General features: G+C 40.8%; 1 protein-coding gene across 3 annotated transcripts in view; it reads left to right on the top strand.

The window, feature by feature from the left end:
- Positions 1 to 13,874, top strand: part of CNST (consortin, connexin sorting protein) — a 119,117-nt gene that overhangs the window by 12,642 nt on the left and 92,601 nt on the right. Inside the window, exon 1 of one of the 3 annotated variants that reach the window (XM_030303170.2) lies at positions 12,066 to 12,428. The exons of the other annotated variants lie outside the window; for them this stretch is intronic. The gene's annotated coding sequence lies outside the window, so the exon portion shown is untranslated. Of the gene's footprint in view, positions 1 to 12,065; positions 12,429 to 13,874 lie in introns of those variants that run through there. 3 annotated transcript variants of the gene reach the window in all.

The following is a 13,874-nucleotide window of genomic DNA, read 5'->3' as shown; positions in this document are numbered from 1 at the left end:
ATAGAGTAGTCCCATTTAATTTTTTTGCGTGTTTTTTTTTTTGTTTGTTTGTTTGTTTTACCAATTCATGCTTCTTTTTTTGGAAGTTGCTGACTTGTTCTTATCATATTTAGTCTTTCAGAGACAAAAATACTCTTGGAGTTTCTCCTCTATTTCTATTTCCTACCAGATAATATTTGTGGGTTTTTATTGTGCAGTAAATTTTAAATATCGTCTTATATGATGTAACCACTTTTTCTAAACTGATTTCCTTTGGTAAGAGGTGGTGAAAGAGAGACTCGTTCAGGGTTTTAGTTCAGTTAAGCCAGCATTTGTCCACACCTGCCGCATGCCTCAGGAGTGCAGCGGTAAGGGTCACACAAAAAGTGGCACTTTCTCTTGCTTCAGACACTTGAATTCCACTTGGAATAATCTGCATGCATGAAATAACTCGTGAAAAATCCTGAAGCAACAAATACGCAAACACAGGACAGTATCCACCCGATACTTTAAAAACTACGGTATTTCTTGCATTTTAAAAAGTAAGTCTTTGGGGCGCCTGGGTGGCGCAGTCGGTTAAGCGTCCGACTTCAGCCAGGTCACGATCTCGCGGTCCGTGAGTTCGAGCCCCGCGTCAGGCTCTGGGCTGATGGCTCGGAGCCTGGAGCCTGTTTCCGATTCTGTGTCTCCCTCTCTCTCTGCCCCTCCCCCGTTCATGCTCTGTCTCTCTCTGTCCCAAAAATAAATAAACGTTGAAAAAAATAAATAAATAAAAAAAAATAAAAAGTAAGTCTTTGAAAATGCCATAACATAGAATCTGTATTACCTATCATCTCAAACCACAACTGGGCTTTTCTAAGGCCAGGTAATAAAATACTCTCACAATTTCCTCCCCCTCCTCCTAACTTGTCCAGCTGCTTCCTCCTCGGGCCTTCCTCCGATTGTACCTTCTCTGTGGCCATCAGAGACAACACAGAGCCCCTCAGCCCAGGTTCGAGCCCCAATTCCGATAGCTGTTTGGCCTGGGATGAGTTGCTTAACCTGTCAGTGCCTGGGTTTGCTTCCCGTAAATTGGAGGTGCTGATAATAACTGCCCAATGGAATTGTTGTAGAATATGAGGAAGTATATGCATGGCCCAGAGTGAACGCTGTATAAGCATTTGCTTTTATTCTCAGACTCCATCATGATGGTTATTCCCAACAACAGACAAACATCCTATGACGTCATGTGTTTGAACCTAAAGATTTTTTGGAATTTTGTATTGTTTTTATTCTGCTCTGTAACATCTCTTTTAACATAAAAATAGTGTCTGCCTTCCCACCCTCAATTTTTGGAGTGAATTGGTGTTACCAGAAAAGGCACAATAATCATCCTTTGACTTTGCAGATCCTTTTTGTTTATTTATTTATTTTGAGAGAGAGAGTGCAAGCAGGGGAGGGGGAGAGAGAGAGAGGGTGAGAGTCCCAAGCAGGCTCCGGGCTGTCAGGGCAGAGCCCAGACAATAGGGCTCAGTCTTGCAAACCATGTGGTCATGACCTGAGCTGAAATCAAGAGTCAGATGCTCAACCGACTGAACTACCCAGGCGCCCCAACTTTGCAGATCCTCGATCAGCTTTTACTCTTTCCTCTTTAATTTTTCTTCTTCTTCCTTTTTTTTTTTTTTTTTTTTAAGAGAGAGAGAGAGAGAGAAGCAGGGCTCACCCGAAGCAGGTCTTGTGCTCACTCAACACAGGGCTCAAACTCACGAACCTTGAGATCATGACCTGAGCTGAAGTCAGATGCTTAACCAACTGAGCCACCCAGGCACCCCTTTCCTCTTTACTTTTTCTGTTAAATATTCATTAATCATACCTTGCTGCCTACCATGTTCTGTACCTGAGCTCTCCACCAGCTTACAAGTTCTTCTCAAGGAGGGATTCCATCCTGTTGGTGGTGTTGACAAATACAACAATTATTGAACACAGTGTGTTCAGTCTTGGTATCACTAAAAAATTCATTTTCACAGTCAACAAGACTGGCATTTTAATGTGATAATTTAAATATAAAGCACGACTATAGGTACCACTCAACATTATCTCTGCTCTAGTAATCTGCCAAATACTTGGTTATTCTCAGGATTTCCCATAACAGACGTCCACACTGGAGGAGAACATTCAACAGACAGTCCTTGAGTGACTGTTCTGTATTTAGCACTAGCCTAGGCACTAGGAAGAAGTTCCAAGAAGTGGCAGTGTATGGTAATTAACAGTGCACACTCCAAATTCGCAGAGATCTGGATTCATATCTCAGCTACTTACTTGCTACATAAGCTTGAGCAAATTATGTCTCTGTTTCCTCATCTGTAAGGTGAGAAAATAGTTTCTATGAGAATGGAATGAAATAAGATGTGTTAGCACAGTACCTGGCATTCATTAAATGTTCCATAAATATTGTGTATGATCAAAAGCACTTTTAGGAGAACAGGGTGGGGGCAGTTACCCAGTGGGCTTGAATTTTAACTGCCACATGGGGATGGAAAAGGAGGCCGTTAAGACTGAACCAAGGAACCCAAATAGGGCATTGGAGCTGAGAGCTTCATATACAGCCAGGACCCTTGAAGATCTCTGTTCTCAAAAGAGATGGTGGGGCGCCTGGGTGGCTCAGCAGGTTAAGTGTCCAACTTCGGCTCAGGTCATGATCTTGCAGTCCTTGAGTTTGAGCCCCACGTCGGGCTCTGTGCTGATGGCTCAGAGCCTGGAGCCTGCTTCGGATTCTGTGTCTCCTCTGTCTGCCCCTCCCCTGCTTGGGTGTGCAAGCTCTCTCTCTCTCTCTCTCTCTCTCTCTCTCTCAAGAATAAACAACCATTAAAAAAAAAATGGAAAAGTGATGGATTGGAGGGTGGGGGTAGTAATCTGCCTCGTAGCAAAGAGATATGTTTTTCTGTTTCCGCTTTGACATTATGTGGAAGAGAGAGGCTTCCCTGAGACATTGTAACCATATGTCTATTAACCCTGAGGTTTGGGGTTCATATGAGTGTATTCTTCAGCTGAGAATTAATATAAAAACTGGCCCTGGCTGGTAACACAACCCGGGATACCTGGAGAAAGCAACCTAGAAAGAGTGATCCTTAATCAGCCTTTACAAAACTCCCACCAATGAAGCCCCTCACTGCAGAGGAACTCATTGTGGAAAATTACAAAATCACCATGCATTAAGAGTCGACAGAAACAACAAACAACAATTCAGACTCCTAAGAATCTAAAAGAATGAGCATTTTTTTTTACTTTAAAATAAGAATGGGGGATAAAAAGTATGGAAAATGGTTGTATTAAAAGTTAATGACATTATTTTTAATGTTTATTTTTGAGAAAGAGAGCATGAGTGGTGGAGAGAGAGAGAATCCCAAGCAGGCTCCACTCTGTCAGCACAGAGCCTGATGCAGGGCTCCATCTCAGGAACCATGAGATCATGACCTGAGCCAAAATCAAGAGTCAGATGCTTATCTGACTGAGCCACCCAGGCACTCCAAAGACATTTTAAATAGTACTATATATATATGACTTCTAGAAATAAAAGATAGTTACAGAAGTAAGCTGATGGGACAAATTAAGCAGCAAATTATGCACAAAGACAGAAGTACTTAGCTGGATACTGTGCATTTTGATTATGAATTCAAGCCCCCAATTACAGTATAAAAATACAAAGAAACTATAAAAGACAGGCTAAGTAATGTGGATCACAGAGTAAGAAAATCTAATGTACATCTAGCAGGAGTTACAGAGGGAGAGAGTAACGTCAGTGGGGAAGAGACAGCCTGAGGATATACCAACATTGATGAAACACAGACACTGGGATTCGGAAATCATGCAGAGTCCTAAGCAGAGTAAATAAAAGTAAATTTCCACTTGGAATACATGGCGAGAAATGTCTCTTACCAGGCAGTTGACTTTTTAATTGGAGCACAGAATTTTATGACTGTCTCAGCACACAGGGACTATTTACCAGAGCAGTGTTAATTTATCTTTATGGACGGGGCACCTGGGTGCCTCGGTTGGTTGAGCCTCTGACTCTTGATTTGGGGCTCAGGTCATGATCCTAGGATCATGGGATCAAGCCTCCCATTGGGCTCTGTGCTGAATGTGGCGTCTGCTTGGGATTCTCTCCCTCCCTCCCTCTCTCTCTCTCTCTTTCCCCCCTACCTCTCCCTCTTCCCTCCTCCCCTGCTCTCTCTAAAATTAAAAAAAAAAATTATCTTTACAGATGGCCTTAGAAGTCGTCCATACATCACCTCATTTTATCCTTACAGCAAAGAAATCCAGGCTCCTAAAGGGGAGCTAATTTGAGGACAGTTACCCAGCTGAGATGTATAGGAGCTTTTTCAAGTGGAGGAGGGAAGGATTCCAAAATCAAAAGGTCGCTTCATTTTGCTCTATTCTGCCTCTATTAAGATGTAATATCACCAGTTGCCTGTTTTATTGATGCTTTCCTTACATTAAAAAAAATAACCACTTGGGGGTACCTGGGTGGCTCAGTTGGTTAAGCGTCCTACTTCAGCTCAGGTCATGATCTTGCGGTTTGTGGGTTCGAGCCCCATGTCCGGCTCTGTGCTGACAACTCAGAGCTTGGAGGCTGCTTCAGATTCTGTGTCTCCCTCTCTCTCTCTGCCCCTTCCCTGCTTGCACTCTGTCTCTCTCTCTCTCTCTCAAAAATAAATATTAAAAAATAATAAAAGCTGCTTACCTTTTGAGGCCTGAATGTGGATTTCATTCTTGACATGTAAAAAATGAAGCCTTTTGCAGAATTTAAAGTATGTTCATCAGAAAATAAATGAATGCATAAAAATATTGAAATCTGTTTCTGAGCAAACTAAAACTAATCCCTTAACATTTTATCACAATCAGCAGGACATTATTTTGCCATTTACCAGCATGCCTTTTTTTTTTTTTTTTTTTTTTTTACATACCTTAGTTTAAAGGACAAAAAGTTAGGAACAAGTTGTTCTCTGACTTGCAAAGACTAATTCAAGAGGCCCCAAAGCCCGATTTTCAAACATATTTCTCTTTCCAAATGGATTCTATTAACTGTTACAATACTTTGCATGGAATAGACCTTTCAATATTTGATTGACTCCATACCAAAAGGGGCTGGGTTTTTTTCAGTCCCTCTTTTACTGTTCCTAATTGAATTATTATTTTCTAAAAATTGAGTATATTATATATAGGTTTAATTGGTGTCTTTCTGAAGATATCTTCATAGCATTGAAACTATTTTTGGTTTGGGGCACCTGCGTGGCTGAATCGGTTGAGCATCCGACTATGGCTCAGGTCATGATCTCACTGTTCATGAATTCAGTTCATGAGTTAGAGCCCTGTATCAGGCTCTCTGCTGTCAGCACGGGGTCCGCTTCGGATCCTCTCTGTCTCTCTCTCTCTCTCTCTCTCTCTCTCTCTCTCTCTCTGCACCCACCCAAAATAAATAAATAGATAAATGAATAAACATTTAGAAAAAATTTTTAGTTCAAAACACCCATTCACACCCCAATGTTTCCCTGAGTAATTTGCCTTCAGGTGCTATTTCTGTCCTGTTTGGCCCCTGTGATTCAATGCTTTCATTCCTCAACCGGTTCCGTCCACAGATAAGGTAACAACCACATTGGCTAGATCTTCATCAGGGACTCCATATTGTATTCCCCATCACGGTTTCTCGGAGAACGGATCCTGGGGCCTTGTAAAGTATGTGGTTTAAATGTTCTCCCTTGTAGCTGTAAACCCGTTCACAGGAAGGCGACATCAAGCTGCAAATCACAGGGTAGAAAGCTCCCCCCGTACCACCCAGTTTTCCTTGTACATCATCTATGTCTGTGCCTTTTTTTCTAATGACACCTCCCCAACCAAATCCCCACATGCTTTTTTAAAACTCAATTTCTTTTGCCCAATTTCTGTCAGACCCTGTGAAGATTTTTTTTATATGGAAATAATTCAAGGAAGATTTTATATAATGAGAGTGGTTGTACTGTGTTAATACTTTTCTGAAGTTTTTACTGGAAATAGAACTTTCTGAGTGGAATATACTTACAAAGGAGTTGTGTGGGAAGATAAAAATTCCTTAAAATTAGATAGAGTTACTTAGCTATAGCTATGTTCAGGGTATGTACTTGAGAAATAATTTATTCTGAAATACTGCTACCAATTAACAACAAATTGAATATTCTTGGAAAACATAGCTTATTCCTATAAACTTTAGGAGAAGATATAGGATGTACTTCAAAATGGATTCTTAATACTGAAGATGATGAATTAGACTTTGTCCTAATTGATGTAAAATAAAATACGTGAAAAATAAAAGAATCCTTTTTTAAAGGTAGCCAGAAAAAAAAATTAGAGAGGTTTTGAGGGGTAACTCTTTTTAAAACTATTTATTTTGGGGGTGTGGAGAGAGAGAAAGAGAGAGAATGTGCATGGGAGAGGGGCAGAGAGAACCCAAGCAGGCTCCGCGCTGAGAGTGGGGCTCAAACCCACGAACCATGAGATCATGACCTAAGCTGAAAATCAAGAGTCAGACATTCAACCAACCGAGCCACCCAGGAACCCCTGGAGGGCAACTTTTTAAGATGGTTTCAGGCTTATAGAGAGGTTGCAATAATAGCGTAAAGAATCCCTTTCCTTTACACAGATTCCCTGATGATTTCAAGCTTGCCCCTTTGCTTTATCATCGTGTTCTGTTCTCTCTGTGCACGTGTATATGTATGTACATATGTTTGTGTTACACATTTACACACATACACACAGACTTTTTTCTGAACCATCTCACAGTACATTGCAGGCATATCTTTTACTTCTAAATATATCGCAAGGTGAATTTTCTAAGAATCAGGGCATTCTCTTATGTAACGACAGTGCAGTTATCAAAGTCTGGAAATGTAATGTTGATATAAGACTGTTACCTGTTTTGTAATCCATATGTAAATTTTGACAGTTTTTTAAAATTTTTCTTAATAAAAAAATATTTTTTAAAACATTTATTTTTTGAGAGACAGAGACAGAGCGTGAGCAGGGAAGGGGGCAGAGGGAAAGGGAGACACAGAATCCGAAGCACGTTCCAGGCTCTGAGCTGTCAGCACAGAGCCTGACATGGGGCTCAAACTCACAGACTGTGAGATCGTGACCTGAGCTGAAGTCGAATGCTCAACTGACTGAGCCACTCAGGTGCCCCCCCCCCCAATTTTTTAATGTTTATTTTTGTGACAGAGAGAGGGGCAAAATTTGAGTGACAGAAGAGCAGAGAGAGAGGGAGACACAGAATCAGAAAGCAGGCTCCGGGCTCCAAGCTGTAAGCACAGATCCTGACACGGGCCTCAAACCCATGAACATGAGATCATGACCTGAGCCGAAGTCGGACGCTTAACCTTCACCGACTGAGCCCCCCAGGCACCCGACAGTTGCCTTGATAATACCCCTCGTGGTTTTTTTTCCCCCAGCCCAAGATCCAACGCATCACACTGCATTTAGTTACTGTGTTCTTAGCCTCTTTTAATTTGGAATGTTTCCCTGTCTTTCTTCTTTGTTGATCTTGACAGTTTTGAGGATAGCAGTTATTTTGAAGAATGTCCCCAAATGATTGGATTTAAGCTATGCATCTTTTCAAGAATGACAGAGAAGTGGAATTATGTCCTTTTTCATGAATCACAATCAGGAGGCACGTATCAGTTTGTCCCGTTTTTGATGATCTTAACTTTAATCATTTGTTCAAGGTGGAGTTTGTCAGATGAATCTTGTACCCAGTTGTTTCGACATCCATTAATGATTCTTGCCTGAATTAGTTATTACTATGATGGTTGCAAAGAAGCTATTTTTTAGTAACCATCATCCTTTGAACATTTATTAGTTGGTATTCTGTTGAAGAAAGGATTGTCGGGGCGCCTGGGTGGCGCAGTCGGTTAAACGTCCGACTTCAGCCAGGTCACGATCTCGCGGTCCGTGAGTTCGAGCCCCGCGTCAGGCTCTGGGCTGATGGCTCAGAGCCTGGAGCCTGTTTCCGATTCTGTGTCTCCCTCTCTCTCTGCCCCTCCCCCGTTCATGCTCTGTCTCTCTCTGTCCCAAAAATAAATAAACGTTGAAAAAAAAATTTTTTTAAAAAAAGAAGAAAGGATTGTCTCTTCTTACCTATTTATCTGTTTATATTACCTATAAGTCCACCTTATCAGTGGATTGTAATCTACTACATTTTGCCCTTGGGAGCCCCTTCAGGCTGTTTCCATCATCCTTTTAACAGTTCCCCATCTTTCTGGATTTCTTCACTTTCTGGCACCACAAAGCATTCCAAGTTCATCTTGTACCTTCCTTTCCTCCCAGTCTTGGGACCAATCATTCTTCAAAAGATTAATGGTTCCTTTTAGTGGAGGACAGGCTTTAGAAATTAAGATCTGGGTGCTAGGTGTGTTCATTGGTACTGGGTCATTACTTCTAGAATTTTTCAATGCACGAAGCTAGGAAATATATGTTTGTGTCTGTATATATTTATTTCTATATCTATCTTGAAAACCATGAGTTCAAGTGATCCCTTTAATCTAAGATCCCAGGATTTATTCTAGTCTCCATTATTATGGAGGTTTTTTTTTTTTTTTGCTCTATGTTAATTATAAGTGTGGCTTTATTTAAAATTATTGAAGGTCACATACAAAGATAGCTCTTTAATAATTATTGTTAATGAGTTCTTTAATTAATTTATTTTTTAGATTAATTTTTTTAAAGATTTTATTAAGTAATCTCTACACCAAATGTGGGGCTCAAACCTACAACTCTGAGATCAAGAGTCGCATGCTCCACCAACTGAGCCAGCCAGGTGCCCGATTTTCTAGAATCTTAATAGTTGAGTGATTTCTTTAAAGTTTTTATTGAAATTCCAGTTAGTAAACACAGTGTTTGTTTCAGGTGTATGATATGGTGATTCAACAATTCCATACATCACCCAGTGTTCATCTCAAGGGTGCTCCTTAATTCCCATGACCTGTTTCACCCATCCCCTCACCCACTTCCCCTCTGGGGACCAGCAGTTTGTTCTCTAAGAGTCGATTCCTTGGTTTGCCCTGCTCTCTTTTTTCCCCCTTTGCTTGTTTCTTTTGTTTCTTAAATTCCACATATGACTGAAATCATATGGTATTTGTCTTTCTCTGACTGATTTCATTTAGTATAATATACTCTAGTTCTGTCTGTGTTGTTACAAATGGCAAGATTTCATTCTTTTTTATGGCCGAGTAATATTCTATTGTATACCTATGCTACATCTAATAGTTAAGTGATCTTTGGATGCAAATTGAAACTTTATAAAGGAAAAGCTATCTGTTGAGTTTGTCAAATGATTATTTAATGTGCACAGAAGATTTAGAGACACAGTTGAAGACTATTTCTAACTTTTCATTCTATCCTTAGAGGCCAATTCAGGCTATCCTTAAATACAAATCAAAGCCAAAAAAGTTAAGGTATTTTAGCACTTACCAGTGGAATAATTAAGGAATTTCTTTACTACTTTGCTTAATGACTTTTTAATTTGACTAGAATATGCAATGCTCTACCATATAATCCATGCACAACCTTTCCTGTATGAAGGCTGTGGCTTGGAAATGTAAACGTGAGCTCTGAAATCTGGATTTGAATCCTGACTTGGTCACTTCTGGTAGCTCTGTGACCTTGATCAGGCTACTTAAGCTTCTTTGTCCCCATTTCTGCATCTGAAAAATGGGAAAATTTTGTTCTTCACTGGGCAATTTGGAGGATTAAATGAGCTAGTAATATAAGGTACAGTGCTGCATATAAAATGCAACACTTGGGGTGCCTGGGTGGCTCAGTGGTTAAATATCAGACTTCAGCTCAGGTGATGATCTCACGGTTCATGAGTTTGAGTCTCATATTGAGTTCACTGCTGTCAGTGTGGAGCCCACTTTGAAGACTCTGTCTCCCTCTCTGGCCCTCCCTGTGCCCTATGCATGCGTTCTCTCTCTCTCTCTCTCTCTCTCTCTCTCTCTCTCTCTCTCAAAAATAAATAAACATTAAAAAAAATAAAATGCAATGTGTGACACATACTAATTGCTTAATAAGTGTTAGCTGTTAGTGTTTAGCTAAGTGGTACAAATTAGTACTTCATGTGAAATAACTCAGCGCCAACCCCTGCACAGTGGAAAATCCCAGTATAACTTTTAACTCCCCATATACTTTGTTAATAGCCGACAGTTGTTGGGAAGCCTTACCGATAGCTTAAATAGTTGATTAGCATATTTTATATTGATATGTATTATGTACTATATTCTTACGATTAAGTGGGCTAGGGAAAAGAAAATGTTATGAAGAAAATCATAAGGAAGAGAAAGTAGATTTACACAACTCTATTTACTAAAAATCCACATATAAGTGTACCCATGCAGTTCAAACCCGTGTTGAGGGTCAGCTGTATATATAGCATGTTTTTTTTCTTCTGTTTTGTTGAATTCTCCTTTCTCATCAAAATATCTTTCTCCTTCATAGCCCATAGTAAATATTAGTTTTTTTCCCTTTAGAAGTTAGTTATAAATACCATCTCATACCAAGATTGAAGTTTTGGGTCCTCGGTGTAAATAATAGTTTAATATCTTTCAATGTGTTTTTCTCTAACCTTTTTGAAGTTAGAAAATTCTGAACTTTATCAGCTAATAGAATAATAAAGATAATGGTGAGAGAAAAGACAGAGAAATAAGGTAGGGGAAAGAATAATAGAAATAATCTAGAATCATGATTTTGTTTTGATAGAAATTTGTTATCAAACAAGAGATGGTGTGAATAACATGAATAAATCCACTTTAGATTTTGTTGGGGCAGATCATGAAACAGATTTTAAATACAATTTTTGTATTATGGTAGAATTGTAAATTACTGAGAAACCTGTTTAGAAAAAAAAAAAAAAAAGCACAGTGGAAAGAGTCCTAAAGGCAGAAATATGAGGACTAAAGAAAAAAAATAACAGTGCTTAAAAACTTACCTTTACTAGGATTTCCCAGGGAAAGCTCTTATAAAATAGCATTTCACATTTTGCCAATATTCTCAGTTTTCAAGAACTGTTTTTCTGTTGTAGAACCAAGAGGACATTGCACTTTACAGTTTTACATTTCTTACAAGGTTTCACAAAGTGATTTCAATAAATTTGGCCTTTAGTTCTGTTAGTTGAAAGAAACATTTAGCTATTAGCTGATTTTCTTTAACACTTCACACAGCCTGCCTTATGTAATTTTCCTCCGTGTGTCTGAACCAGATTCTGTAGGGAGAAAGGAGAAATGTTTTGCAGGAAAGTGTTCTGAGATATCTGCTAATGTCAGAGGCAAGAATATTTTTTCAGTGTGTATTATTTTTCATGATTTCAGTGGTACTCAATATCATTTAGTACCTTTGGAATTTGTAGATATGTTTCTTGGTTAAAGTTTAAAAGACAGTTGTTGGGGCACCTGGGTGGCACAGTCGGTTAAGCGTCCGACTTCAGCCAGGTCACGATCTCGCGGTCCTCGAGTTCGAGCCCCGCGTCGGGCTCTGGGCTGATGGCTCAGAGCCTGGAGCCTGTTTCCGATTCTGTGTCTCCCTCTCTCTCCGCCCCTCCCCCGTTCACGCTCTGTCTCTCTCTGTCCCCAAAAAAATAAATAAACGTTGAAAAAAAAAAATAAGACAGTTGTAAACTTTTATATCCACCAAGAGTAAAATTGTTAATATTTTATAAGTACTCTGTCTTTTGGAAGGTGAAACCTTTGGATATCTATGCTTGAGAATGATCAGATTTACTGACTTCACACAAAGAATGACAGCCTTCACAAAAATGGAAAAGCTCACGTGAAGCACAACTTCAAGGTTGCTGTTCGTCTTTCGTCTGCCTTCTCCCACTGTAGCGTGTCCTTGAGGGAAGAGGGATCTGTATCTGGAGGTGACGGGAGAGGCAGCTAGAGGCCGTGCCTGCTAAACACATGGCTTCTCCTCTTCTGCTCTCTTTTTTTTTTTTTTTTTTTTTTCAACGTTTTTATTTATTTTTGGGACAGAGAGAGACTCTTCTGCTCTCTTCCAGGGCACTGCTGCAGCACAGCACAGTCTGCTGTCTTTTACCCTCCCCGTCCAGTCAGGAGTCCCCACTGTGAACTCTGCCTCCGTGGTCTGTCATGTTTCTGTCTCCAGTGCCGCCGTCCCGAATGTGGACCTCTCTGCTCACCTCGTCCCTCGTCTCCTCCTCCGGTCCCTCCTGTGTTTCACCATCGGAGAGTCTGCACAAAGCACGGTTCTCAGCCCCGGCCGCTGGTTCAACAGCCTTTAATGCCTTCTCGGTTCTGTGCATAGAAAGTCTGAATCAGAGCTGCTCAAATCACAGCCCTTGGTCTGGGGACAGTCCACCAGATAGCTGTTACCTGCCTGCAGTGAAAGCACTCCAGGAACTGAGTGTCCAGAAACTTCCATGGCCTTTCAACAGGGTAAATTTTACCTGGATTGAATTAATTTTAAATATTGGGTTGTGTCTAAAAAAGTTTTTTTAAGTTTATATATTTAATTTGGGAGACAGAGCATGAGCAGGAGAGGGGCAGAGAGAGAGAGAGAGGGAGAGAGAGAGAGAATCCCAAGCAGGCTCCATGCTGTCAGCAAGGCTTGAACTTGAACTCACAAACAGCGAGATCACGACCTGAGCCAAAACCAAGAGTTGGACACTTAACTGACTGAGCCACCCAGGCGCCGCTGGGTTTGTGTTTTAAGTGTCTTTTCCCTCCTCTCCTTTTCTTCTAGTAAGTGATTCATGGCTTATTGGAAGAACAAAAAAAAAAGCTGCTCTTTCCACAACAGGTAGTGTGGGAAGCACTGGTTTAAATTCCTTTGTCATCAAGATACAGCCCCGCCTCGGTTGATCAATCTGATCACTCCCTGCTTTCCTACAGTACTCCTTTTCTAAAGCCCAGCAGTTTGTTCTTAGAACACATCTTGTATTTGCTCACTTTTGTGTTTTCCTTATGCTTGTGTCTTCTCTTGAAATTGCCCCTCCGCACACTTAGGGTGCACGTGCAGACCTGAGAGCTGAGTTACAGTGTTCACACGTCCTGTCCTCTCTCCGCTGTGTCAGACTTCCCGCCTGATGGCGCGGACCAGAACGGAGGTGAGCAGGACAGCTCCTCCGGCTGTTCCTGGAGCCAACACTCGCCCTCCGGGAGAAACGCTGGCACCATTGTGCCCGGCGAGTGCTGTTAGCGTGAGCAGCAGCTACGCATTTCATGTGTGTTTCTCAGGCAAAGGGTGTGTCGGTCTTGAGTGGCTCTCACTAATGGGTGGCTGAATTAATAAGTCATTAATATCAGTACCTTCATGAATACTCGGTGCTGTCCTCTATGATGTCATGAACATTTGGTGATCTTTGATGCTTCCATTCTCTCCTGTCTATATTTAGCACAAGTATGCTCTATTTACCTTTCCTCTATCTAGCATGTCAAGCTATGTGATTCTACTCTTAGTTTCATCTCTCTTCCCTATTTACACTATTTTCTGTAATAGAATATTCTTTTTGTAATGTTTTTTTTTTTTTAGTTTATTTATTTTGAGAGAGGGAGAGGGAGAGAGAATCCCAAGCAGGCTCCATGCTGTCAGCAAGGAGCCTGATGCCCGGCTTGAACCTGAACTCAAGAACCGTGAGATCATGACCTGAGGCAAAATCAAGAGTCAGCCACTTAACCTACTGAGCCACCCAGGGCCCCCTGTAGTAGAATATTCTTAAATATCCACACATTACACCCTCCCTACAAATAAAAGTCTTTTTCCTTCCTCTGAATTCTCAAAGAACTTGCCTGTGATTGGTCACACTCCTCTCTGCAGAGGGGAGAGGGCAGTTTAGGACAGGGTCGGTACCCATTTCCTGTGGGAGCATTAACTCCTTCTAC

Source organism: Lynx canadensis, chromosome F1 (genome assembly GCF_007474595.2).
Source record: "Lynx canadensis isolate LIC74 chromosome F1, mLynCan4.pri.v2, whole genome shotgun sequence".
Classification (NCBI taxonomy): Eukaryota; Metazoa; Chordata; class Mammalia; order Carnivora; family Felidae; genus Lynx; species Lynx canadensis.
Note: the sequence above shows the minus strand (reverse complement) of the source record. Positions and strands in the feature narration are given on the sequence as shown.